This window comes from Budorcas taxicolor, chromosome 16 (genome assembly GCF_023091745.1).
Source record: "Budorcas taxicolor isolate Tak-1 chromosome 16, Takin1.1, whole genome shotgun sequence".
In the NCBI taxonomy this organism is placed as follows: domain Eukaryota; kingdom Metazoa; phylum Chordata; class Mammalia; order Artiodactyla; family Bovidae; genus Budorcas; species Budorcas taxicolor.
This window is the reverse complement of record NC_068925.1, coordinates 13411796-13438015: the sequence shown is the minus strand read 5'-3', so window position 1 is coordinate 13438015 and position 26220 is coordinate 13411796. Positions and strand designations below refer to the sequence as shown.

General features: G+C 39.1%; 1 long non-coding RNA gene across 1 annotated transcript; it reads left to right on the top strand.

Annotated features, from left to right (window-relative positions):
• Positions 1 to 372: 372 nt before the first annotated feature.
• Positions 373 to 19633, top strand: LOC128061186 (uncharacterized). Its single transcript, XR_008200705.1, has 3 exons — positions 373 to 510; positions 16557 to 16624; positions 19511 to 19633. It is a non-coding gene; the product is annotated as an uncharacterized LOC128061186 (long non-coding RNA).
• The last annotated feature ends 6587 nt before the right edge of the window (positions 19634 to 26220 follow it).

Below are 26220 nucleotides of genomic sequence, written 5' to 3'. Positions count from 1 at the left end.
AACCAAGATAAGAACCAAAGAGATGAAACCGAATAAAACGTATTTGTAAAGCTGTGCCTTTAAGATTATAACTATCCACTTCATAAGTTCAGGTTGCATAAAAACTGGATTAACAGTTCATAAGAAATCTACAACTTAATTAACTACAAGATTAATGAAAGTTTAGTGTTAGGTAGCTGCTAAAAACAAATGTCCTATTTGGCTAGGTGATCTGAAAATGAGTGTCCAGAACAAGAAAGGCATGACACTGCATGCTTTTTATACCACCAGGAAGCAAGTCCAGCTCCAGGTGCTAAACTCTAAAAATGATACTCTTCATAAACTGGACAAGTATAAAACCGGGACAACTAGGATGACGGTGAAGCACCGAAGAAAACCATGGGAGTTTTACGAGGAAACCTGAAATCGAACAGGAGAAAAGGAACAGATTTCCAAGAGCAAGAAACAAGGTGGGATGAGGGCCAGTGTGAGACTGCAGAGTTTGGCCAAATGTAGACTGTTTTCTCCCAGGTAAGAGTCATCTGTAAAATACTAAGTCTGAGGTTCCAGATGTACAAGCGACAGCTAGGGGTCTAATATGTTGAAGCTAACTGTCGGTTTGCATACAGGGTTTTGAGATCTTTGAAAAATTGAGTTTATAATTTTATACACACACATAGATTTATACACATAAAGTTATAAACTTTTGACAAATTTAGAACAAAGGGAGGTTATAAATTATGGCATTTAAGAGTAGAGAAACATTTTTATAGCTCATTCAGTCCCCAAATATTGTATTATATTTCTTCCCCTTCAATTCACCCAGAGACAATCACATGACATTAGATCTATTCTACAAATATTGTGAAAGATGGCTATTTATATTGATAGTAATTTATGAGTCACCATTGTCATTATTTGTAAACTAATAAGGGACTTCCCCAGTGGCTCAGCAGTAAAGAATCCATCTAAAATGCAAGAGACTTGCAGGAGATGTAGGTTTGATCCCTGGGTCAGGGAGATCCCCTGGTGAATGGCTTGGCAACCCACTCTAGTATTTTTGCCTAGAAAATCCCATGGACGGAGGAGCCTGGTGGGTTGTAGTCCGTGGGGTCACAAAAGAGTCACACATGACTGAATGACTAAACAGTAACAAAATTAATAAAATAATTTACAGAGACAGGGATTTTCAGTTACCTTTTATTTCTTTTATGGGTCTTATAAATGCAGTTGTCACTTTCTAAATAACTTATTAAATTATTAAATATGTAGTAATGCAATATCAAACATTCATCTTTCAAAGTTTCTTTTTTCTCATATGTATATGTGCTTTAAGGAACAAGCAGTCATGCCATTGGACTTTTTCTTTACTTTTTTGGGAATAAAACATTTTTCTTAATTTCTGTTTAGTGCTGTTTCTCAAAAAAAATTATAAAACAGAAAAATCATAAAAATCACTAAATTTTAACTTAAATCACCTGACATTTTTCCAAAAAGAACCACTTATAGATCCTTTTATTCATATAGTTTTTTTAGCTTGTTCTCTACATGTTTGTCTAATTTAATGTTTATGTGATTTATCACATCTTGAACTGTGAACAATCTGACTATATAACAAATGCCTTTGTATTAGTCATCAGTTTACGTACATGATAAAAATCACACCTATTATTTACTACACTGTTAATTAGAGACTCTTTCTAGCTACCAATTCTGCATTTAGAAATAAAGTGATATCACTCTGAAACATCTAGATTAGGCCTTTAGGTATTCACTGAAGTATGTCCAAATTAGATTTAAAGTATATCTAGTTATGTTCTTATTCTCTTCAAATTACTAATACAAGTAGTACATAAATTGTATTTTTAACCACACATCTCTTTCCTCAATCAAAAATCCAAAACATATTTAAACACTAAGCACAATACCCATATAAATTTATTTTCCATACCTAACAGAAACACAAAAAGTAGAATTTGCTGAAAGTTTTCAATGAGCTTATGAGCTATTCAATGAAATAAGATTTTTGTGAAAGTACGTAAAAGTACGACCAAAATTTTACAATGACAGCTAAATGAGTAGTGATAACTAATATAAAAACTATCTTGACACAATTATCTTATGCTTTATCAGATCTTGTATCACTGACTACTCCTTTAGGTCAAATGAACTCAAAGAAGATGCAGTATGTAAACTGTAGATCTTTATGTTTGACCAGTTAATACTGGTTCATCATTTATAGGAAGTGCCTCTTGATATATGAGCAGTACCAGTTTCTATAAGATTTCATTGCTTAAACACTTTATAATCAAGTAAGAAGCCTGTTGAAACATCAGAAAGAATTCTTCAGTTGGCTTTAAACAATTGTGGTCAGTTGTTCTTTTTTTAAATGGTCACATTCTGTTCTAGTCTTATTTATATTTAGGGAGATTTTTCTTTTACTGCATCTCTTCAGAGATTAATTTTATTTATTTTGTTTCATTTGCCAATGACGCATCGTTTAGAGAAGGGTTAGATTCAGCTATTCTAAAACAGGGATGACTTCTCTTGTTAGACAATGTCCAACCGAAACAAAGCAATTAATATTTGTATATCAAATCTGGAGCTTCCCAGGTGGCTCAGTGGTAAAGAACCCACTGGCCAAAGCAGCAGATACAGAAGACGTGGATTTGATCTCTGGGTTGAGAAGATCCCCTGGAGGAGGAACTGGCAACCCACTCCAATATTCTTGCCTGGAAAAATCCCATGGACAGAGGAGCCTGGCGGGCTACAGTCCATAAGGTCACGAAGAGTCAGACATGACTGAACACAAGCATGCATCAAATTTTGACATTTGGAAGATTTTCAAAAAAAGAAATATCCTCCTGTGTCAAGATTTCTTTTAATGTGATAAATAATATTGCTAGAGAAAGAAATGGATAGATTTTTGAGCATCAACAAAATGACCAACATAGTTTAACAATGATGAGAGTTGTTTCCATGCCTCAGCTTCTCAACTCTTATCATTTATTATCAGAGTTATGTGTTTGAACTTGTCTTCTGATTATCATCCACTAATATAGATTACAAGTCTTGGCTCACTGTTTTATAAAGCATCCTATAATTCAAATGCCATAATAGCAGTTAAGCAGCAAGGACATAAACCAGGTTATTTTCTTTTAGAAGTCTTAAATTCACTTCTTATAAATGGTGATATTCCTTACCAATAAATATGCACAAATAATTTTTAGAATATGTTCTCTCTAGTCAACAGCTCGTGTAAAAGTAAAGTATATACCAGAAATTAGAGAAGGTAATAAAAAAATCTTCAACCTGTAGAATCGATTAGCTGTCTTCTGAAGACCAATCCAGAAGGAACTCACTCTATGATGCAGTTAATTATGAGCAAACCACCTAGAAAGTAATCAATCAAAAGTAGTACAGTCTAAAACATAGACATTGTAATCAGTTCAGTTCAGTTCAGTTCAGTCGCTCAGTCATGTCTGACTCTTTGCGACCCCATGAATAGACTATGGCAAAACATTAAAATAAGAGAGTGAAAGAGTAGTTAGTGCAAATCCAAAGTATTGATCACAGAACAGTTTTAGGAAATTTAGAGCTGAAAAACTATAAATGGTTTATAGTCTTGGTTTAAGATCTCAGATAATGATTTCAGACTATCCAGAAAGGGAAAGCTCTTCGTGGTATCATAGCTTGATGGAAGCCATCTTTAAAGTATTCAGTTTCTTTTGCGATTCCCTATTTACCAAATCCCTAAGCAATAATTTTTCCTGAGTAAAAATTTCCAGGAAGAGAGTATCTTGGGCAGAATTTGCTTTTGTAAATCAATACTTTAGTGAATTCATTAAGTACGAATCAATTAAGAGCTTCTGAGACCTAAAACCCAGACTGGAAACAAAAACATACCAATTTGTGACACTTGAGCCAGACTGCCAATCCCCCTACTGTTGCCAGTTCATTGCTAAATGTGGACCATTTATAAACATTTATAAACATCACAAATAGTGTCCACATAAGCGGAATCTCTAAGACTGTAATGTGATATCCATATAAGTAGACCTGAAGACTTTTAATTCTTAACATTAAAGACCCAGCTACATAAAAGGTGAATGAACTTAAAAACTTCAAAAGTCCTACTTATGTGAAAAAATACGTAAAATTATGAACTCTTAGGAGAATAAATAAAATATTGATCACATTCCATGTGTGACGCATATAAAAATAAACATCATTCCTGTTCTCAGAGCACTCACAGTCAATTTGGAAAAATAAGATCTATGAATAAGTAAAAAAGACTAACAAAGCCAGGCATGACACCAAAGTGAAGGAGAAATCTGTGTAGATTAGGGATGAATAAACAAAGAAAAAGGCATGATTTGAGCAGGACGTAAAGGAAAGGAGTGGGAAATAAGTAAGGAAAGATATTTACTAGAGTAGGCAGAAGGACACACAAAGCACACTCAGGGAGAGTATGTCCACATGTGGGACTTTAGCAGAGAGTTTAGCTAAGATTGAGTGGGAGATAAATTAAGGAAGTAGAGTAGGATCAGCTTTTTAAAAGCCATCAAATATAAAGATTTACCAGCCTTTACAACTGCGTTTGAGGACAGGAACTGTATCTTACTCATTCTAGTAGTTTCCTGTAGCCTAACCTCTGCCTTTTACAGAGTAGGTACTATGTGTGCATATTGGCTTCTGTTGGAAATATAAAACAATTAAAGTCTTTTAATACTGACACAACGTGAAAAAACAATTCATAAAAATATTTATGTAGCTAAGCCAGATGCTTAAGGTAGGGAGAATACTGATTGGAGGGAGACAACTTATGAATTAGGAAAGTCAAATCTACTTTATATTTGCTTTAGTAGAAGCTAAGCACCTCTTACAAGTTTATTTTTAAAGACAAGATTACAGTTAAAGTCAGCACTCAAAAGATGCTCTCATATTAATTAACCTACCACATGACTATGGAAATGCTAGTTGTACAAAACAAATGTTATGATTATGATGTTTGTACTTATTATCAGCACCAGCGTTTAAGCTGCTGCCAAATATTTCTACCAGATTTAGAAAGTGTTAGGGCATATATCTACTAACTTTCCCTGGTAAAATTTCCCTGGGAGGGGAAAAGTAAAAATACTTTCATATTTTCTGTGTATAATTAAACATTTTAAATTATTACAATATGATACATCATAAAATACTGTAGCCATTTTAAACATGGTTTTGATAGGAATTTAGGCTTAATCTCACATGCAAGTCATGTGGAAAACTGAGGCAAACAAGTGAATTTGGTTCCGGATATCTAGTTCATGAAAAAGAGAAAGTACACAAAAAGGAAGAAATATCTGAAGCTAAAGTGGGTTTTGTTGTGGCTGGTTTTTTAAAATAGTCAATTAAAAAAACAATAATAAATAAATAAAAATAAAATAAAATAGTCAATTATACAAATACATTTCAAATATAGCTTGGCTTTAGAATAAAATCACTTGGGAGGTTTTCTATTTTACAGTTTTCTGTTTCTAGCAAAGATACCACATCCTTTAAGAGGTGTCCTAATCATTATGTCAGCACAACAGAGCTTCACATGGAAACCAAATTGCACTTGGACCCAAATCCAGAAGGAGATGAAACAACCTACACTGTGCACCTGGGAGGAGAAGCCAAAGGCACATGCATGGCCTTTGAATCACAGGTAGACCTACTTAAAAACAAGACTGTCCTCTTCACCACGTTTTTAAATAGTCATTAGTAGGTGACTGGGAGGAGCTAAGAAAGAGTCTGGAGAGAAAAGAGCCAGGTAATGAGTCATTCTACAAGGATTTGTATCCATTGTCATGCACACGCAGAATGATTCAAAGTTGAACAAAAGCCTTTCAAAAATAAACTTGGATTCAATGCGCATGTGCGAGCTAAGTCACTTCAGTTGTGTCTGACTCTTTGCGACCCTATGGACTGCAGCCCACCAGGTTCCTCTGTCCATGGGATTGTCTAGGCAAGAACACTGGAGTGGGTTGCCATGTTCTCCTCCAAGGGGTCTTCCCAACCCACGTCTCTTATGTCTCCTGCATTGGCAGGCAGATTCTTTAATGAAGAATTTTTGCAGTTTCTTCAATGTAATCCCTTTCAAAATGTCAACGGCATTTTTCACTAGAACTACAACAGATAATTTTTAAATGTGTATGAAAACACAAAAGACCTGAAATAACCAAAACAATATAAAGAAAGAACAGAGCTGGAGGAGTCACACTCCTTGAATTCACATTACACTACAAAGCTACAGTCATTAAAACAGTTATAGTACTGGCACAAAGCGTACACATATGCCAATGGAACAGAATATAGAGCCCAGAAATCAACCTATATAAATCATTCCAGAAAACTGAGCCATTGTAATTTCATTCACTTAGAAAAACCTAGAAGTCATTAGACTTCTCAAATATTTACTAAAAATTTATTGATTTGTCAAATATATTCAATGCCTATTATTCTAACTCTAGGGAGTGAACAGGAAGATAAAGTCCCTTCTCTCACGGAATTTAAATACTAGTAAGAAAAGAGACAATAATCAAATATGTCAAATGCCAGGGGGTGACAGGCATCAGTGCAGAAAAATAAACAGAGTAAAGGTGATCGTGATGGTGACTGAGGAGGGTGGATACAATTTTCTATTGCAAGCTTAGGGAAAGGTCTCAAAAAGCGAGACAGGGCGATGGTGAGGGAATGAACCATCCAGTTATATCTGGGAGAATAGTGACTCGATAGGGGAACGGTAAATGTCGAGCCCCCAGGACAGGGTGTTCTTGGCCTGTTACATACACAGCAAGTCACCTGGTGTGGCTGCCATGGGGATGGCAGGGAAAGAGGGACAGAGTGGATGACAAAGGTGCTGGGGGGTCCAGAGGGAGGTCAGAAAGATTATATAGAAGCTTCCAGGCCACAGGAGGTATTTGAGCATTTCCTTTCAATGGAAAGCTGTTTGATGATTTTGAAGAGAGAAATGCCACTTTGAAAGGATCATTGTGGCAGCTGTGTGACAAGGAGATGGGGTGGGTGGAGGTAAGGGTGCTGAAGAGGCAGCACCATAGTCATCAAAGTGAGCGGTGACCCCAGCTTGGAGTAAGGAGAGAGCAGTTGACATGGAAGGAAGTCGGAGTAGTCATGATACACTTTCCAGTAGACCCATAGCCTTTGTCTATGGCCTGACTAGGGTGTATCGAAGAGTCAAAGATGAACAATGTTTTTAGTCTGAACGGCTGAAAGGATGGAGTTGCCATACCTGGGAGAATTCAGGAGGAGGTACCATGGGGGAGTGAGAGGAGGGTGTATTAAGAGTATAGTTTCAATAGGTGAAAGGAATTAAGGAGTACAAACCAGCTGTTATAAAATAAACAAGTCACAAAGATGTAATATACAGCCCACGGAATAGTTATAATAACTCTGTATGTTGTATAGTCCATAAAAATATCAAATCACAGGACTTTTCTGGTTGGTCCAATGGTGAAGACTTCAGGCTTCATCTGCAGGGGCACAGGTTTAATCTCTGGTCAGGGAACTCAGATCCCACATGCTGCGTGGTACGGCCAAAAAAAGAAAAAAAAAAATCAATCACTATGTTGTATCCCCTAAACTAACATAATAGTGTTAGTCAACCATACTTCAGTAAATTACCAAAGAAAAAAGTACAGTTTGAATGTTACATGTGAAATGCCTATTAAACACCTGTACGGAAAAACTGAGGTGCTGACTGTACGTATGGAGTTCTAGACAGAGGTCAGAGTTGAAAATAGAAACTCAGGATCATCAGCTTTTGCATGATATTTAAAGGCATGGGGTTAGATGAGGTTACCTGGGGAGTGACTACAGAGAAAGAAGGTGAGCTTCTGATACTGAAACAAAATCTAGAGTTTGGAAACAAGAAGACTAGAGAAAAGTGGGCTAGTCAAACAGCAGAATCAACAAGAACAAATGGCATCTTAGAAGCCAAGTGAAGACTGTGTTTCCAAAAAAGAAAAGGGCAGGTGTCAGTGCTGCTGATTGGCCCAGAGAGTTCTGAACCAAGAATGTGACATCTGATTGGAAAATGTGGAAGTCATTCACCACCTTGACAAAGGTGGAGAGTGAATGATAATTGCTATGGGTGAAAAAGAATTAGAGGGGAAGAATGAGAGACAGTGTGGACAACTCCTTTATGGGCTTACCTGTAAAAAGCAGAAGAGAAATGGCAGCTAGAGGAAAACAGGGAGATTTAAGGAAGGAGTTACTGAAATGAATTGCTTCAGCATGTTTGTTTCTTGGTGAGGAGCAGGTAAAGATGGGGGAAAGATAAAGAGGGACAATCATAGGAACCATGTCCATTGTAGCCTGGAGAGTTGGAACCCAACAATGAAAGACTCTGATTGCTTTACGTAAGAGCCCTTGAATGCAGTTCTTAGTTCTGTCAATTGATCACAGTAGCAGCCTGTTTGAGGACTGATGATAAAGCTGTACTGAGCACTTACAATATATCAGGCACTGTTTCAATCACTTGACCTATTTTCTGTCTCATGCTCAAACCGACTCTGAATCAAACTGAGCCCACAATTCATTCATTTAATGAATCATTGAACAAATACTGAGTAAGAACCCACTGTGTTCCAAGCACTATATTAGCTGATGAGGAGTAAAAAGTGAACAGTGAATTATCAGGTAAGAGTTGTGGAATATTCATGATGGACCAGGCTTTTTGCCTATAAGCTCTATCTTTATGATCTCACTTACTTCTGATACCAACCCTGGGAGACTGGTATTACTGTTCAAGTTCTACAGATTAGAAAACTGAGGTATAGGGAAGTTAAATAATATCTAGGTGAAAACATCAACAGTTAAAACTCAGATTGTGTGATTCCACTCTGGTACCTGCATGTTCCCTCTCTATCCTTTACATCTACGTTGCCGAGACAGAAAAAACTTAAGTTTAAAAAAATTTTAATAAGAGAAGAATTGCAATGTGCTAAGAACAAGAAAATGACTGGGTGCCAAACCAGAGAATGATGGAGTAATAGAATGGGGGAAGTTAATAAAAAAAAAGAGTTGGCAGGGAAAGCTACTTACTAAGGAGAATAATATTTCAACTGAGACCTAAGAGATAAAAAATATACTGAACAGGGGTGGGAAGAAACTTCCATGTCAAGGAAAGAGTAGAAAATACAAAGGCCCTGAGGCAAAAAAAAAAAAAACAAAAAACACACTGTGTGTGCTCAAGGGCAAAGGAGAAAAGGAAAGATAAAAGCATCTGAATGCAGAGTTCCAAAGAATAGCAAGGAGATAAAAAAGCCTTCCTCCAGTGATCAATGCAAAGAAATAGAGGAAAACAATAGAATGGGAAAGACTAGAAATCTCTTCAAGAAAATTAAAGATTCCAAGGGAACATTTCATGCAAAGGCGGGCTCTATAAAGGACAGAAATGGTATGGGCCTAACAGAAGCAGAAGATATTAAGAAGAGGTGGCAAGAATACACAAAAGAACTATACAAAAAAGATCTTCGTGACCCACATAACCATGATGGTGTGCTCACTCACCTTGAGCCAGAAATTCTGAAATGCGATGTCAGGTGGGCCTTAGGAAGCATCACTAGGAACAAAGCTAGTGGAAGTGATGGACTTCCAGTTGAGCTATTTCAAATCCTAAAAGATGATGGTGTGAAAGTGCTGCACTCTGTATGCCAGCAAATTTGGAAAACTCAGCAGTAGCCACAGGACTGGAAAAGGTCAGTTTTCATTCCAGTCCCAAAGAAAGTCAATGCCAAAGAATGTGCAACTTACCGCACAATTGCACTCATCTCACACACTAGCAAAGTAATGCTCAAAATTCTCCAAGCCAGGCTTCAGCAATACATGAACCGTGAACTTCCAGATGTTCAAGCTGTATTTGAGGCAAGAAAAGGCAGAGGAATCAGAGATTAAGTTGCCAACATCCGCTGGATTATTGAAAAAGCGAGAGAATTCCAGAAAAACATCTACTTTTGCTTTATTGACTATGCCAAAGCCTTTGACTGTGTGGATCACAACAAACTGTGGAAAATTCTTCCAGAATTGGGAATACCAGACCACCTGAGCTGCCTCCTGAGAAATCTGTATGCAGGTCAAGAAGCAACAGTTAGAACCGGACATGGAACGACAGACTGGTTCCAAATCGGGAAAGGAGTACGTCAAGGCTGTATATTGTCACCTTGTTTGTTTAACTTATATGCAGAGTACATCATGCAAAATACCAGGCTAGATGAAGCTCAAGCTGGAATCAAGATTGCCAGGAGAAATACCAATAACCTCAGATATGCAGATGACACCACCCTTATGGCAGAAATTGAAGAACTAAAAAGCCTCTTGATGAAAGTGAAAGAGGAGAGTGAAAATGTTGGCTTAAAACTCAACATTCAGAAAACTATGATCATGGCATCCAGTCCCATCACTTCATGGCAAATAGATGGGCAAACAAGGGAAATAGGGAGAGACTTTTTTTGGGGATTCCAAAACCACTGCAGATGGTGACTGCAGCCATGAAACTGAAAGATGCTTGCTCCTTGGAAGAAAAGCTATGACCAACCTAGACAGCATATTAAAAAGCAGAGACATTACTTTACCAACAAAGGTCCATCTAGTCAAAGCTATGGTTTTTCTCCAGTAGTCATGTATGGATGTGAGAGTTGGACTATAAAGAAAGTTGAGCACCAAAAAATTGATGCTTTTAAACTGTGGTGTTGGAGAAGACTCTTGAGAGTCCCTTGGACTGCAAGGAGATCCAACCAGTCCACCCTAAAGGAGATCAGTCCTGGGTGTTCATTGGAAGGACTGATGCTGAAGCTGAAACTCCAATACTTTGGCCACCTGATGCAAAGAACTGACTCACTGGAAAAGACCCTAATGCTGGGAAAGATTGAAGGTGGGAGGAGAAGGGGACAACAGAGGATGAGATGGTTGGATGGCATCACTGACATGATGGACATGAGTTTGAGTAAGCTCTGGGAGTTGGTGATGTACAGGAAAGCCTGGCGTGCTACAGTCCATGGGGTCGCAAAGAGTCAGACATGACTGAGTGACTGAAGTGACTAAGTGACTGACTGTGCTCAAGGAAGCATAAAGGAAGAACACAAGAATGACTTAAGATAAATTAAGGAACTAGGGAGGGCTCTGATTATGCAGGGTCTTGAAGACCCAGAAAAGAGTAGTTTAGATTGCATTCTAAGTTTAATGAGCAATCACCGAAACTTTTTCAGTGGGAGAGGTCACACCAGATTTATATTTAAGGCTAACTTGAGCAATGTATCAGATGGACTAGAAATATTGGTGGGGATGGTCAGGGTGCAACAGTGGAAAGAGGTAGACCAGTTGGCAAGTTGTGGCTCAGAAGATAGACAAAAGTGATGAATGGACAAGGAAAGAAGCAGCAGGATCTGAAAAATATTTTGGAGATGGTATTTATAGGATTTGGTGATGAAAGGGATACAAGGGATGAGAGTAAAGGCGGATGACTCCTGGGTTTTAAACTTCACCAACTAGATAAACCATGAATTCATTTATTGAGATGGGAAAATTTTATGGTCTGGGGCAACAGACAGATTTAGGAAGAAATAAGAATCCTCTTTTGGAAAATTTTTGTTAGAAATATCAGAAAACTGAATGTTGGGATCTAGTGAAGAGTTCTAGGCTGCAGACATAAACTGGGGACTCAATGGTGTACAGATAGTATTGAAGTTATGGGCATCGATGAGATTATGCAGGAGGAGAAGGGTGAGGTGAAGAAGGAAGGCAAGGGAAGAGGAAAGATCCAAGAAAAGCCCCAAGATCTTCAACCCATTACATCTGGATAAGGAATGAGAAACTGGCAAAAAAAGAAAAGTGAGGGCTGAGAAAACTGTCCAGTTTGGTTAGAAAATGTGGTTCTAAGGAAGCCAGAAGAGAGCTTCATCAAGAGAAATGGACTAGTCAGTTATCCCAAATGCTGGTGAGAACTGAGACAAATAAGGATAGAGAAACATCTGTTGAGTTTGGCTCCATGGAATTTACTGGCAGATGTGGCAAAAGTTCTTTAGGAGGAACAGTAGCATATGGATGGGCTGGGGGTTGAGGAGGACATCATAGGTGAGGAGAGGAAGAAGGAAGTGTGAGCTAACAACAGGGAGCCAAGAAATGGGGCTTTTCAACATGGGAGTGTCAAAAGGTCAGCTGAGGGATTCTGAAAAACCTTAACAGTTTATTTGAACAAAATATCGATTCAAATCAGGCAGCACCAAACCAGAAGTGGTTAGGAGCACTCCATGGACAAGAGCAGAGGGAAAGACTTCTACAGAGAAGAGGAGGAAATACAGCAAGGGCGTTGCTTGATTGGCTTTAACTTAAGCCTCTGCTTTATGTAGAAAATGTGGTTGGCTGTTTGTGACTGGGTGTCCTTGGGTTTGGATTTCTTACCCCTCAGAGGCTGTGGCCCTGGTGTGCCTTCTTAGGCTGTTAAGGTGGTAAAGCCACCACAGTCTCATGGCCTCCTTGTTTAATTAATACATTTAACAAGAGATATGAAGGCCCATTAGTCTGCTGATCGAAATGATCCGGCAGAGAGGACTATGATGTATTGAAGACAACATTGAAAGGACAATACTGTGTGAATTCCTAAAGGAAGTGAGAGAAAAATGAGTCCATAATGCAAGTGAAAACAGTAAGTATCACTGTAAGAGAGATACCACCTCTTCCTTACAAGGGGAAGAAGCAGAAAACAGATGTCAATACGGGTTGGTTTGTAGATTTGACAAAAGAAAGGAGGATACAGAAATTTGCTGATTAAACACAAAATCAAAGTCTGAACCCAGGTCTCCATAGAGACACGTGGCGTGGCCATGGACACAGAGCCTTTAGAAAGCAACTTCCAGGGACTGAACAGGGTCTCTGCCCAGCCTTGGGAATCACTATTTTCCCAGAGCAAAAATGGTCCTAACTTGGCCCCTGCCTTGTGAGGGATGTCCTGCCTGTAACTTCCTCCTAACAGGGTCAGGGCTCAGAGGCTTTAGCCCAGGAAGGAGGTAACTTTCCTGATCCTGGGGAAGCGAACATGCCCCAACATGAGAGGGAGTGGAGCCCGCTGCACTCCGTCCCTTCTTCTTGGCCATTTCACGTGTTAAATTTAAGATCTACATATTGAGCATCTCTAGGTTTTCGACTTCACATCAGCGACTGTTGCACGTATCAAACTGGGAAACTCAGAGAACAATTGCTCCAAAATACCGGTTATTACAGCACCCTTTTCCCTCCCCAGGCCCCCTCCACCATCCTCTCCCCTGCTTTCCGTACCATTATCTTGACTGGTCCTCCCCATTTCTGCCAAGACAACATCAAAGCTTTTCTCTCCTCCTTGTTCTCCTTCCTTGTCTTTGCTACCCACATTTGCTAATGCTTGTCTAATCGGGCAACAACATTCTTCCTGGCACGATTCACAGGTTGAGTCCCAGGTCCTTCAAGATGACATTTGACAGAGGCCAGATTTTGTTTTCCTGAATGGTTTCTATCACAGTCACAGAAAAGCCTTCAGTTGAAAAATTCAACTGCTCAAGCTCATATGTTTGAAAATCCACATCAATGTGGTTTCCCTCCCTCCAGGCAATTTGAGGACCGGCTTTTTTGCTCCTGGATTTTACACCCAACGGTTACTCTCAGCACTCCTGGCCGCTCCTTGCCTATTATCTTTCATTTCTCGTTTTGTTCACAATTCCACCCACTCCTCATCGTTCTCCTTGGTAATCCTGTCAAGAAATCAATTTGCTCCTTTCTCTGCTGTTAAATAAAGTGGCTTACCCAGCAATTCTTCCCTTTTATGGAAAAGAAATGAAGATAGAAATAAGCTCTCCTCTGCTGGTCCCGAACATAGCATGACTGGGTTTCTAACACAGGTACCGTGTCATTTTAGATATTTTACAGAGACCTAGCACTTAAATCAAGCCTCATTAAAATGGAAATATTCATTAGAATTCAAGAGGGCTTGCTGAATTGTACATTACTTGTTCCCTGAAAGCATTTACTTTTAGGGTAATGTGAGAGTCTGTCTTTAAATACTTTCACCTCTTTCTGATCTCTTCTGAAATCACTGTAGATGAGTGAGATAATGCACTCACTGCAAAAAAGAATATTTAAGAATAAGCCTCAATTTGTGGGCATGCAAAAGTAAAATGTGAATATGAAGAAAAAAGGAAGCTTTTTTAAAGAGAGGCATTCATTTCTATTTTATTTCTATTTCCCAACATTCAAGCAATTTTGTACAGTTCTACATTGGTCTATATGTGGGTACGCATTTTAAAATGTTATACCATTATAAGTGAACACCAAAGATATAAAGAAGTTTGGCTTCAATAACTTACACTTGAAGGAGTTTAGGTTCAGGACTATATATTGTTGATGTTACGTAAAAGAAAAATAACCATCAGATGTTATATTTAACGGATGTCATCACTCATAAATAAGCACTTTTAGTGTCTAACTAAAAAAAATCTGTATTAAAATAAGCAATATTTGACATGGGCATAATAAACATATGGGATTCCCCAATGGCTTAGCAGCAAAACAATCCGCCTGCAATGCAGGAGGCACAGGAGCCTCAAATTGAATTCTGGTTTGGGAAGATCCCCTGGAGGAGGAAATGGCAACCCACTCCAGTCTTCTTGCCAGGGAAATCCCATGGACAGAGGAGCCTGGCCGGCTCCAGTCTAAGAGGTTGCTAAAGAGTCCGAAATGACTGAGCAGCTGAGCATGATGATAATAAATGCTGCTGTAGGAGAAGCCTTTCACTTACCCAGAACTAGACCAGGGACAAGGGGACCAGGAAGTTAAAAAAAAAAAAATTCAGACCTGTAGGGCATTCTGGATCTTAGATGCTAAAGCAGCCTAATTAGGGCTGTGGCTGCTGTGTATTTAGTCCACCTGTGGGAAGGGATGGTATTGTCAGCATTTGGAAATCTAAATCTAAAATTCAGAATTAGGGATTTTCCTCTGAAAAAAAGAGTTAAACTGTGAAGTTAATACATAGAGGTGGGAGTTCTTCCTCAAGGTAGCGGTGGTCCTCCTACACAATGACCTGCAAGTAGGAGGCTGCAGATTTTCATCTAATTATGTGAACAAGGTGTAGCTCTGCTGGAACACTAAGTGCTGTAAACTGTGGCACCGATACCAGTGTTCATATGTCTAAGAAGAAAACAGGAAGAAAACAGAAGGTATAGGTCTGGAGATCTCATACGTCCTGTCATGCTGTGACTCCAGCGGGTCCCAGGTACCCCAGGAGTTGGGCCCCCAGTAGCCAGCTGTCTATATAGAACATTGATTCAAACTAGTGATTGCTTTGAGATTTACATTTTGATATAATTTCTATTAGTATTTCCTCTCTTTCTCAGATTTCTTCCCTGCATTATTTGCTTGTAAGTTGCAGATATAATGCCCCCATTAAAAAGCCCCAGAGTCACAATTTTCTCCCATGAAAGCAAGCTGAGATTTAACTGCCCTTTCAACTTTTTCTCAGGAATGTGATCTTTAAACAGACCATCTGAAATATCCTGATCAGCACTAGTGAGGTGACCTGTGTAACAGGATCCCTGCTGTTCCCTGGCCCCCCAGAAGAGGGTTGCCTGTCCCCAAACAATTATTTCCCTCTGCCAGTACCCTCTTTGCCCCTCTTTCTGCCTATAAAAGCCTCCCATTTTTTACCACTCCTCGGAGCCCTCTTCTAGCTGCTAGATGGGGTGCTGTCTGACTCATGAATCACTTAAAGCCAATGAGATATCCAAATTTACTCAGCTAGATTTTGTTTTTTTAACATCTCTTTATTCCTGAATACTTCAGTGTATATATCTCATCGAGCTATGGTACAATTATCTAAACGAGGTAATTAACTTTGGCTCAATACTATGGCCCCTATTTGGATTTCACCAGTTATCCCAGTAATGTCCTTTCTAGCAACAATACTGTAAGATGAAGCATTGATTCAGTTGTCACATGAGCCTCTCACCTGAAAGTCTTCCTCAGTCCTTACGACAGTGACATTTGAACAGTGGACATCACTTATTTGATGGAATGGCCCCCAGTGTGGGTTTCTCTGATGCTTCCTCATGAGTAGGTTAACATTATACATTTCTGGAGGAACATCACAGAGTGATGCTCTTTTCCTCTTGGTGTTCAGCGATCATATCAGGAGGCACTGATGTCAGCTTGCCCTACTCTATGGACATTAACTTTAAACACTGCGTAAAGGTGTGTTTTGCCAGGTTTCTCCACCGTAAACTGACTCTTTTTCCCTTTATAGTTAATAAATATTTGATGGGGAGCTATTATGTAAGTATCCCGTTACTTCTATAACTGTCCCTTGAGTGTTAATGGTGACTTCTGCCTATATTCATTATTATTTTCATGGTTGCCAAAGGTCATTTTCAAATTCCATCATTCTGGCATCATTTATTAGTTGGTTTACCTCCATCCCTGTGATTTTATTTATATATCAATATAAACCCATATAATAGATCATAACACAAATATAGATAATGGATTATACTTTTTGCTACCATTTGTAGGGGACACTCCGCAGAAAGAGAGAGGCAGTGGAACTTACCTCAGCAAAGCCCAGGGATCCTGAGGAGAGGTGAGCCTGCTGGCCCCCAACCAGCCCCTCAGCGACCGAGAAACAACCAGAGGCAACCGGGGTTCCGTCTAAGCAGTTCCGCTTTATTGCCGCAAGCTCCTGGCTTATAAAGGCAAGGGGGGGGGGGTTGTGAGGGACTTTCCATAGTTGCACCAATCACGTGAAAGGTCAAATCATAATATGCCATAGTTGCACCAATCACGTTAAAGGTCAAATCATCATGTGCCTTCATTGTAACAGGAGTCTATGGTGATCACGTGCTGTCCACGTGCACAGAAATCGAGAGAGCCAATCAAAAACTTTACCATAGACCACGCCCTTCTCTCTTCCACCAGGTGCCATCTTAGTTTCCAACCGCAAAGCTAAACCATCTTTTTTAAGGTTTCCCATTTAGGGCCCCACAACCATTTATTTTGAGTCTCAAACTGATACTCATACTGATACTCAGATTTATCCTCAAGCTAAACTTTTTTTTTTTTTAAACTCAGATTTCTGACTTTTACTGAGAAATCAATGCTTTGGAAAAAAATAGGGCATTAATTCCATGGATCAGAGTAACTGAGAAAAATGTAAGCAGACTTACTTTCTCCAGTTTCCAGATTCTGCTCCTGGTTGACCTGACTCAGATATGCTACCTAATCTAGCATGTATGAGCCTGACTCTATTATAAGATTTCTCATTTGTTGCTGTTCAGTCGCTAAGTCGTGATTGACATTTTGTGACCCCATGGACTGCAGCATGCCAGGCTCCTCTGTCCTCCAATATCTCCTGGAGTTTGCTCCAATTCATGTCCATTGAGTTGGTGGACATCTCATCCTCTGTTGCCCCCTTCTCTTTTTGCCTTCAATCTTTCCCAGCATCAAGGTCTTTTCCAATGAGTCAGCTCTTCACATCAGGTGGTCACAGTACTGGAGCTTCAGCTTGAGCATGAATCCTTCTAATGAATATTCAGGGTTGATTTCCTTTAGGATTGTCTAGTTTGATCTTGCAGTCTTGAGAGGGACTATCAAAAGTCTTCTCCAGCACAACAGTTCAAGAGTATCAATTCTTCAGTACTCAACCTTCTTCATGGTCCAGCTCTCACATCTATACATAATTACTGGAAGAAACATAGCTTTGACTAGATAGACCTTTGTTGGCAAAGTGTTGTCTCTGCTTTTTAATATGCTTTCCTTCCAAGGAGCAAAGTGTTAGTCATTCAGTCATGTTCAACTTTTTGTGCCGACGTGGACTGTAGCCCACCAGGCTCTTCTGTCCGTGGAGTTCTCCAGGCAAGAATACTGGAGTGAGTGAGTCATTTCCTTCTCTAGAGGAGATTCCCAACCTAGGGATAGAACCCAGGTCTCCTGCACTGGCAGGCAGGTTCTTTACTGTCTGAGGCACCACGGCAGCCCTAAAGGAGCATGCATCTTTTAATTTCATGGCTGCAGTCTCCATCCACAGGCATGTAACTGTTGAGTTTGTTAATTTGAAAACCATTGATCTAATGAAAAAATAGCCTAAGATGAAAGTAAGGCCCCAGTCATATGTCTGACTCTTATATTTGAGTAAATTATTTAACTCTATCTGTTCTAGTTTATCTGCTAGTTGGAAGGAGTAATGCGTGTCTCTGCCTAGCCAAAAGCTGTGAGAAAAATGAGAAATGCACATACCTGCCACAGTACAAATGGAAACGAAGACATTCAAATGATAATATGTCTTATTTTCTTTCTATTAGGGTATTATTAAGCAAAATAGGTGTAATAATACTCACCTTTTATACAAATACTCTGAGAATTAAAAATAATGCAAAACCCTTGCAGTAACTAATGTAAAATAGGAGACTAATAAATTACAGCCATTATTTTTATCATTATTACTGAGGGACTTTAAAGTCTTTTCTGCCTCCTGTAAAAGGAATAAGACAGAACAGCTGTGCAAACAATGTAGAAGTTCCTTGGAATTAATAGAATATGTGCACATTTCAACTTTCAGGAGTCCACTGTGTTCTTGTTTGCTAAATGAGGACACCGTGAGCAATGAGCATGAGTCAGTTCTGTCTAGCCTTCCTTGGATGTTATAAAATTCCTGTTAATGTTAATTAACAGGAATCATGGTTCTTTAAGACTCACACTGGTGTGTCTCATCAGAATTGCATTACAACATAAATAGGATATTTATTTTTATCACCACACCTAGAAAGTCACCAAGGTTTAGAAGTCAACCTGTCACTGAGAAACTCCCAAAACAAATATGACTGTCTCTTTACAGGCTTATTATTCAGTAAGGCTGAATATGGGATCATATGTTTGGCTGATCTTTTTGAAAGTTCCCTGGTTCTGTGATATATATGAAGTATATATTACACTTGTCTAACAGGTTTTCATCATTCTTAGCTTAGTCAATTCTCATGCTGCCCCTGTATGAGAGACTGCATTAGGTGATATGATCTTCACATTACAGATTTAAAAACTGAGATGCCATGAACTTCAGTGACTTCTGAGGGTCAGTGATTAAGGCAGAACTAGAATCCAAGTTTCCGGGTCTAGCTTTTTTCCACTGCATTTTACTATTTCCACATACATCCAGTGTTCCAGGAAAATAAAATGCCTCTAGGCAATTCACCCCTCTGTTTTTACTGACCACAAACAATACAACCAGACAGACATAATACTAATTACTCTAGGGAGTTCATCCGATATTGCTATTTGTAACATGCAAGAAGAAAATAACTTGATATCTCAGAAGAGAAACTTCCATAATCACTAACGATAAGATCTGTCAGAAAACTGACCTCAGCTAAGGGTGCAGGCAACGGGAAGAGCTTCAGGTCAGAAGGCTGGCTTCCCGGCTCATTCTGTTTCTAATTAGCTATCGTGATTTTGGATAAATTCTTTCTCTCTCTAGGTCTCCAGTGTTATCATGTGCATAATAAGGGAGATGGACTGAAGGAAGCTGCAGGATGTTGAAATCATCATATTTACAAATCAGCACTGACTCCATGGAGGCACTCATCACTTTACCATAAACACTGATAAGATGAAGAATAGAGACTAATAAAGTTTACAGTAGTGTACTGTACAATGGAAAACATGAATTACTGTCATGGATAGCCTGTAATAAAATATATGATTGCACCAACAAGTGTCTCATAGCCTTATCAGAGTCAGATGAATGATTGTGGCATCCGTTCATGGGGCCTACTGAAGTGCCCTTGTCACTGCAATTTTTTCTTTATTTTTTTATTAGATATCTAGTTTATTTATTTGTCTTTTATTACTTTTTAAAAATTTCTCTTTAATTTTTTTGCCACACCACACAGCATAATGGATCTTAGCTCCCCAACCAGGGATCGAACCTATGCCTTCTTCAGCAAAAACAGAATCCTAACCACTGGACCATCAGGGAATTCCCACAATATTCTAATTTTAAGAATAACACTTTTTCCCCTTTGTGCCCAGTTCACCCTCGGGTGTTGGGCAGGGAGGAAAGGCAGCTCCCCTTAGATTGCCGCAGACCTTGAAGAGACCTCATTTGTCCAGGAAAGGCCAGTCAACCTGAGCACTCACTTTGGGAGCTACTTCTCTAGGAGAGAGAGAACTGCCTTTCCTCACTTTCTGCACACAGTCCACAAAATTATTTTTTATGATTGCTTTTCCCTCCTAAAAACTTTCCTGAAATTTATTCAAACCTGATTTTACCTGACCTCTATCCCAGAAATTTTTTTTTCTTTCCATAATTGCCACTTACAGTAATCAAAAATTCCTTAGGGAAAAAATTTTAATTTTCTCTGCTTTATAAATATGAAGCAAATATCTGTTTATCTTGAATTTTGATGACTATCTCTTTAAATACTTGACTCATCTTGAAATAAGTGAATTGTCATATTCCTCAGAAGTTCCTTGAGAGAGATCATTAATGAATACCAATAAATCTTAATGCTGCCCTAGAGAAAGAGAGATGATTTCAGATGGCTAAAAAACAACCTTTTATCTTTTTGTTAAGAATTTGAGACGGTTAATTAATTTACCACCATTTGCCTTTTTTTGAATAACTGCAAATAGAGCAGAACAAACTTTTAAAATTCTAAGAAGGGTTCCAGAGGCAGCTCTGGTAACTTTCCTTCGAAATTGTTCAAAATAGCGGTTATTCTATAATATAGCAAGTATCTGATCTAGGTTTTCTGTGACCATCCTAATTTAAAAGACTCTGTCGTGCTCTATAAATAGGTAAATTTTTCCCTGGCAGATCATGATTCGGATATAGTATCACGATATACACAAAACTCAGGGAAAATGTCTTTCCTCAGAAATACTCTAACCTCTCTGCACAGTAATATAAAGAACTTAAACTGAAATATTGTACTAGTATATAATGTATATTATATAAATTAATATACTAGTGCTACAGTGACCCCATGGATACAGCACCTGAGGCTTCCCTGTCCATCACCAACTCCCAGAGCTTACTCAACTCATGCCCATCGAATCTGTGATGCCATCCAACCATCTCATCTTCTGTCGCCCCTTCTCCTCCTGCCTTTGATCTTTCCCAGCATCAGGGTCGTTTCCAATGAGGAAACATTCTTTGCATGAGGTGGCCAAAGTATTGGGAGTTTCAGCTTCATGCAGCATGCGTCATACCAATGAACATTCAGGATTGATTTCCTTGAAGATTGACTGGTTTGAGCTCCTTGCAGTCCAAGGAACTCTCATGGATCTTCTCCAACACCACAGTACAAAAGCATCAACTCTTTGGTGCTCAGCTTTCTTTATAGTTCAACTCTCATATCATACATAACTACTGGAAAAACCATAGCTTTGACTAGATGGACCTTTGTTGGTAATGTCTCTGCTTTTTAATATGCTGTCTAGGTTGGTCATAACTTTTCCTCCAAGGAGCAAGCGTCTTTTAATTTCACGGCTGCAGTCACCATAAGCAGTGATTTTGGAGCCCAAGAAAAGAAAGTCTCTCGCTGTTTTCTTTGTTGCTCAATCTATTTTCCATCCAGTGATGGGACTGGATGCCATGATCTTAGTTTTTTGAATGTTGAGTTTTAAGCCAACTTTTCATTCTCCTCTTTCACCATCATCAAAAGGCTTGTAGTTCCTCTTCACTTTCTGCCATAACGGTGGTGTCACCTGCATATCTGAAGTTATTGGTATTTCTCCTGGCAACCTTGATTCCAGCTTGAGCTTCATCCAGCCTGGCATTTCGCATGATGTACTCTGCATATAAGTTAAGTAAGTAGGGTGACAATATATACCCTTGAAGAACTCCTTTCCCAATTCTGAACCAATCCATTGTTCCACATCTGGTTCTAACTGTTGCTTTTTAACCTGCATACAGGTTTCTCAGGAGGCAGGTGAGGTGGTCTGGTATTGCCATCTCTTGAAGAATTTTCCAGTTTGTTGTTATCCATATAGTCAAAGGCTTTGGCGTAGTCAACAAATCAGAAGGAGATGTTTTTCTGGAATTCTCTTGCTTTTTCAATGGTCCAACAGATGTTGGCAATTTGATATGTGGTTCCTCTGCCTTTTCTAAATCCACCTTGAACTTCTGGAAGTTCTCAGTTCACATACTGTTGAAGCGTGACTTGGAGAATTTCGAGCATTACTTTGCTGGCGTGTGAGATGAGTGCAATTGTGTGGTAATTTGAACATTCTTTGGCATTACCTTTTTTGGGGATTGGAATGAAAACTGACCTTTTCCAGTCCTGTAGCCAGTGCTGAGTTTTCCAAATTTGCTGGCATATTGAGTGCAGCACTTTCACAGCATCATCTTTCAGGATTTGAAAAAGCTCAACTGGAATTCCATCACCTCCGCTAGCTTTGTTCCTAGTGATGCTTCCTAAGGCCCACTTGACTTCGCACTCCAAGATGTTTGGCTCTAAGTGAGTGATCACGCTATCATGGTTATCTGGGCCATTAAGATCTTTTTTGTATAGTTCTTCTGTGTAATCTTGCCACCTCTTCTTAATATCTTCTGATTCTGTTAGATCCATATTGTTTCTGGCCTTTATTGAGCACATCTTTGCATGAAATATTCCCTTGGTATCTCTAATTTTCTTGAAGAGACCTGTAAGTCTTTCCCATTCTATTGTTTTCATCTATTTCTTTGCATTGTTCCCTTGGGAAGTCTTTCTTATTTCTCCTTGACGTTCTTTGGAATTCTACATTCAGATGGATCTATCTTTCCTTTTCTCCTTTGCCTTTTGCTTCTCTTCTTTTCTCAGCTATTTGTAAGGCCTCCTCAGACAACCATTTCACCTTTTTGCATTTCTTTTTCTTGGGGATGGTTTGATCACTGCCTCCTATACAATGTTAGGAACCTCTGTCCATAGTTCTACAGGCACTCTGTCTATCAGATCTAATTGCTTGAGTCTATTTGTCAATTCCACTGCATAATCGTAAGGGATTTGATTTAGGTCATACCTGAATGTCCTAGTGGTTTTCCCTACTTTCCTTTCAATCTTAAAAAACCACAAATATGGAACAGTGATACCTTTTTGAGCTATTTCTATTTGAGTTGGTTATTTTTATTTTATTTTGCTTTTTTTTAAATCTGAGTGTAGTTGTTTTATCATACTGTGGTAGTTTCTGCTGTACAACAAGGTACAGCAGAAATCAGCTGTACAGAATCAGCTGTATGTATATAAATATCCCTTTCCTCTTGTATCTATTTTTACCCCTTCCCATCCCACCCCTCACATCCGGTCCCATCACTTCATGGCAAACAGATGGGGAAACAGTGGAAACAGTGGCTGACTTTATTTTTCTGGGGTCCAAAATCACTGCAGATGGGGATTGCAGCCATGAAATTAAAAGACGCTTACTCCTTGGAAGAAAAGCTATGACCAACCTAGACAGCATATTGAAAAGCAGAGACATTACTTTGCCAACAAAGGTCGGTCTAGTCAAGGCTATGGTTTTTCCAGTAGTCATGTATGGATGTGAGAGTTGGACTATAAAGAAAGCTGAGTGCCGAAGAATTGATGCTTTTGAACTGTGGTGTGGAGAAGACTCTTGAGAGTCCCTTGGACTGCAAGGAGATCCAACCAGTCCATTCTAAAGGAGATCAGCCCTGGGTGTTCATTGGAAGGACTGATGCTGAAGCTGAAACTCCAATACTTTGGCCACCTGATGCAAAGAGCTGACTCATTTGAAAAGACCCTGATTCTGGGAAAGATTGAGGGCAGGAGGAGAAGGGAACGACAGAGGATGAGATGGTTGGATGGCATCGCCGACTCAATGGACCTGGATTTGGGTGGACTCTGGGAGTTGGTGATGGACAGGGAGGCCTGGCATACTGCAGTTCATGGGGTCACGGGGAGTCAGACACGACTGAGCGACTGAACTGAACTGATCCCACCCCTCAGGGTAATCACAGAGCACTGAGCTGAGCTCCTTGTGCTATACAGCAGGTTCACACAAGCTATCTATTTTACACAAGTTAATGTATATATGTCAGTTATATACATGGTAGTGTATACGTGTCATACCAAAATTCCAACATCAAATTAAAAGCACTGACTGTGATACTGTTGAACTTTGACAGATACTGAGAGGGGGCTCAGGGTAGCCATAAAGAGTAAATAATCTTGGAGAAAAAAATATTTTTTTTTCTTTTTATCTATCTGCTTATATTATTTACATTAAAATAATGACTAGCTGTGTGAAGTTTATGAACTTGGGCAACTCAGTTAACTTAGACCTCAGATTATTATTCTGTACCACAAGGAGTTTGAACTACACGAACTTTAAAATTTATTTCAGCTTTAAAATGTTATGGTTTCAGGGTTCATCTTTGCACATATGTGAAATATTCATGACTGCACTAAAAACTTCATGATAATAATACTTTAGAGTGAGGGAGAATTGAGTAAAAACAGTGTTGCTATCTGGAGAAGGCAATGGCACCCCACTCCAGTACTCTTGCCTAGAAAATCCCATGGATGGAGGATCCTGGTGGACTGCAGTCCATGGGGTCACTAACAGTCAGACACAACTGAGCGACTTCACTTTCCCTTTTCACTTTCATGCACTGGAGAAGGCAATGGCAACCCACTCCACTGTTCTTGCCTGGAGAATCCCAGGGACAGAGGAGCCTGGTGGACTGCTGTCTATGGGGTCACACAGAGTCAGACACGACTGAAATGACTTAGCTGCAGCAGCAGCAGCAGCAGTGTTGCTATCAGGGCCAAAAGGGATAAAGTGGGCCCTCCTTGGCTGCAGAATCCTCTCACAACGGAAGAGGCCCTCAGTAACATGCTGAGTTACTATCAACTGCTTCTCTTTCTACACCCCTTCCCATTTATGGACTAAGATTTGCCAGCTACTCTATTATAAAACACTTCCAAGGAACTAGTTTGACACTGTTAATCTCCAAGACACACAGCTCAAGTCAGAAGTTGGGTTTCTAAGACAAGACAGTGATGATTTCTGACATTCTTCTTTTAGGCCCTTTTTAAGAAGTCAGATAGCCAGTAAGTAACTAACTGAACATTTATTATGAAATGCAATTAAAGTAGTTGCAAAGTAAGTCTGGTCACTGAGTTTTTTGTTTTCTTGTTTTTTAGTTTTTTGTCATTGATACACCTTCTCTATTTGGCTTAAGCTTCTCAAAGCTAGCTGTTAGTTACAGAGCCTCTGCTCTGGAAAAGTGAGGAGTCAGTTAAGTCTTATTAGCACTGATGTGATAGTGCCAGAGCACAACACAGTCTGTTCTGATACCATACTATACCTGTGATTGTAAAACCCCCTGTCATAAAAAGTTCCCTTTTTTTAATGGTGAGAAGATGGTCAGAGGCTACAAGCAGTGTTTTTCAATGGCTTGAGGTCCACCTGCATAAGAATTATTTGAGGAGCTCAGTAAACGGGCAGACTCCTGAACACTATTCCATACCTGCAGAATCACAACCTATGTAGGGCCTGGGAATCCTGGATTTTATCAACTGCCCCAGATGATTCTAATGAACTAATCTAAAGCTCTTCTGAATGTAAGCAGAGATTCCCACAGAAATTTCTGTAACAGGTGGTAGGAAATAAATCTATGTTTTGCGTGTGTGTGTTTAACAAATTGGTTCATTAACACTGACAAAAACAAACTAAAATTGGTCATTCACCCTTTGGTTCAAATGCTCATGGTGAATCTTTGGCTGCATGACCTGAACATGTTGCTCTAGTATAGTTCACAGCTATCAGTAAACAGAAAAGTGAAAGATGAATAAGGCAGCAGTGGCTAGATTAAATGAGTCAAGTTCCCATCGTTTGCACACATCAGACTTCTTTTTTTATTGTTAGTCCTAATATTCTTGTGACAACCAGTCATGATCAATGTCATGAAACCATACTGCAAATTATTTCATTAAGCTTAGTTCAAAATTCTTGTATGAACAAGCGTGCTATAAGAGAAATGCCTGTATTTTATCCAAAAATGCCTATATTTGACATGTGGACTGCCAAATATTCATGTTATGTTAGAAGCGAATTTAAATGTCTGCTTAAATATCTGGATATGTTTGACATTATACAAATAGTCCAAATGTCTGCATTTTTGCTTAAAAACATCTACTTTTTTTTCTTTTATATATATATATATACATGTATATGCTCTTT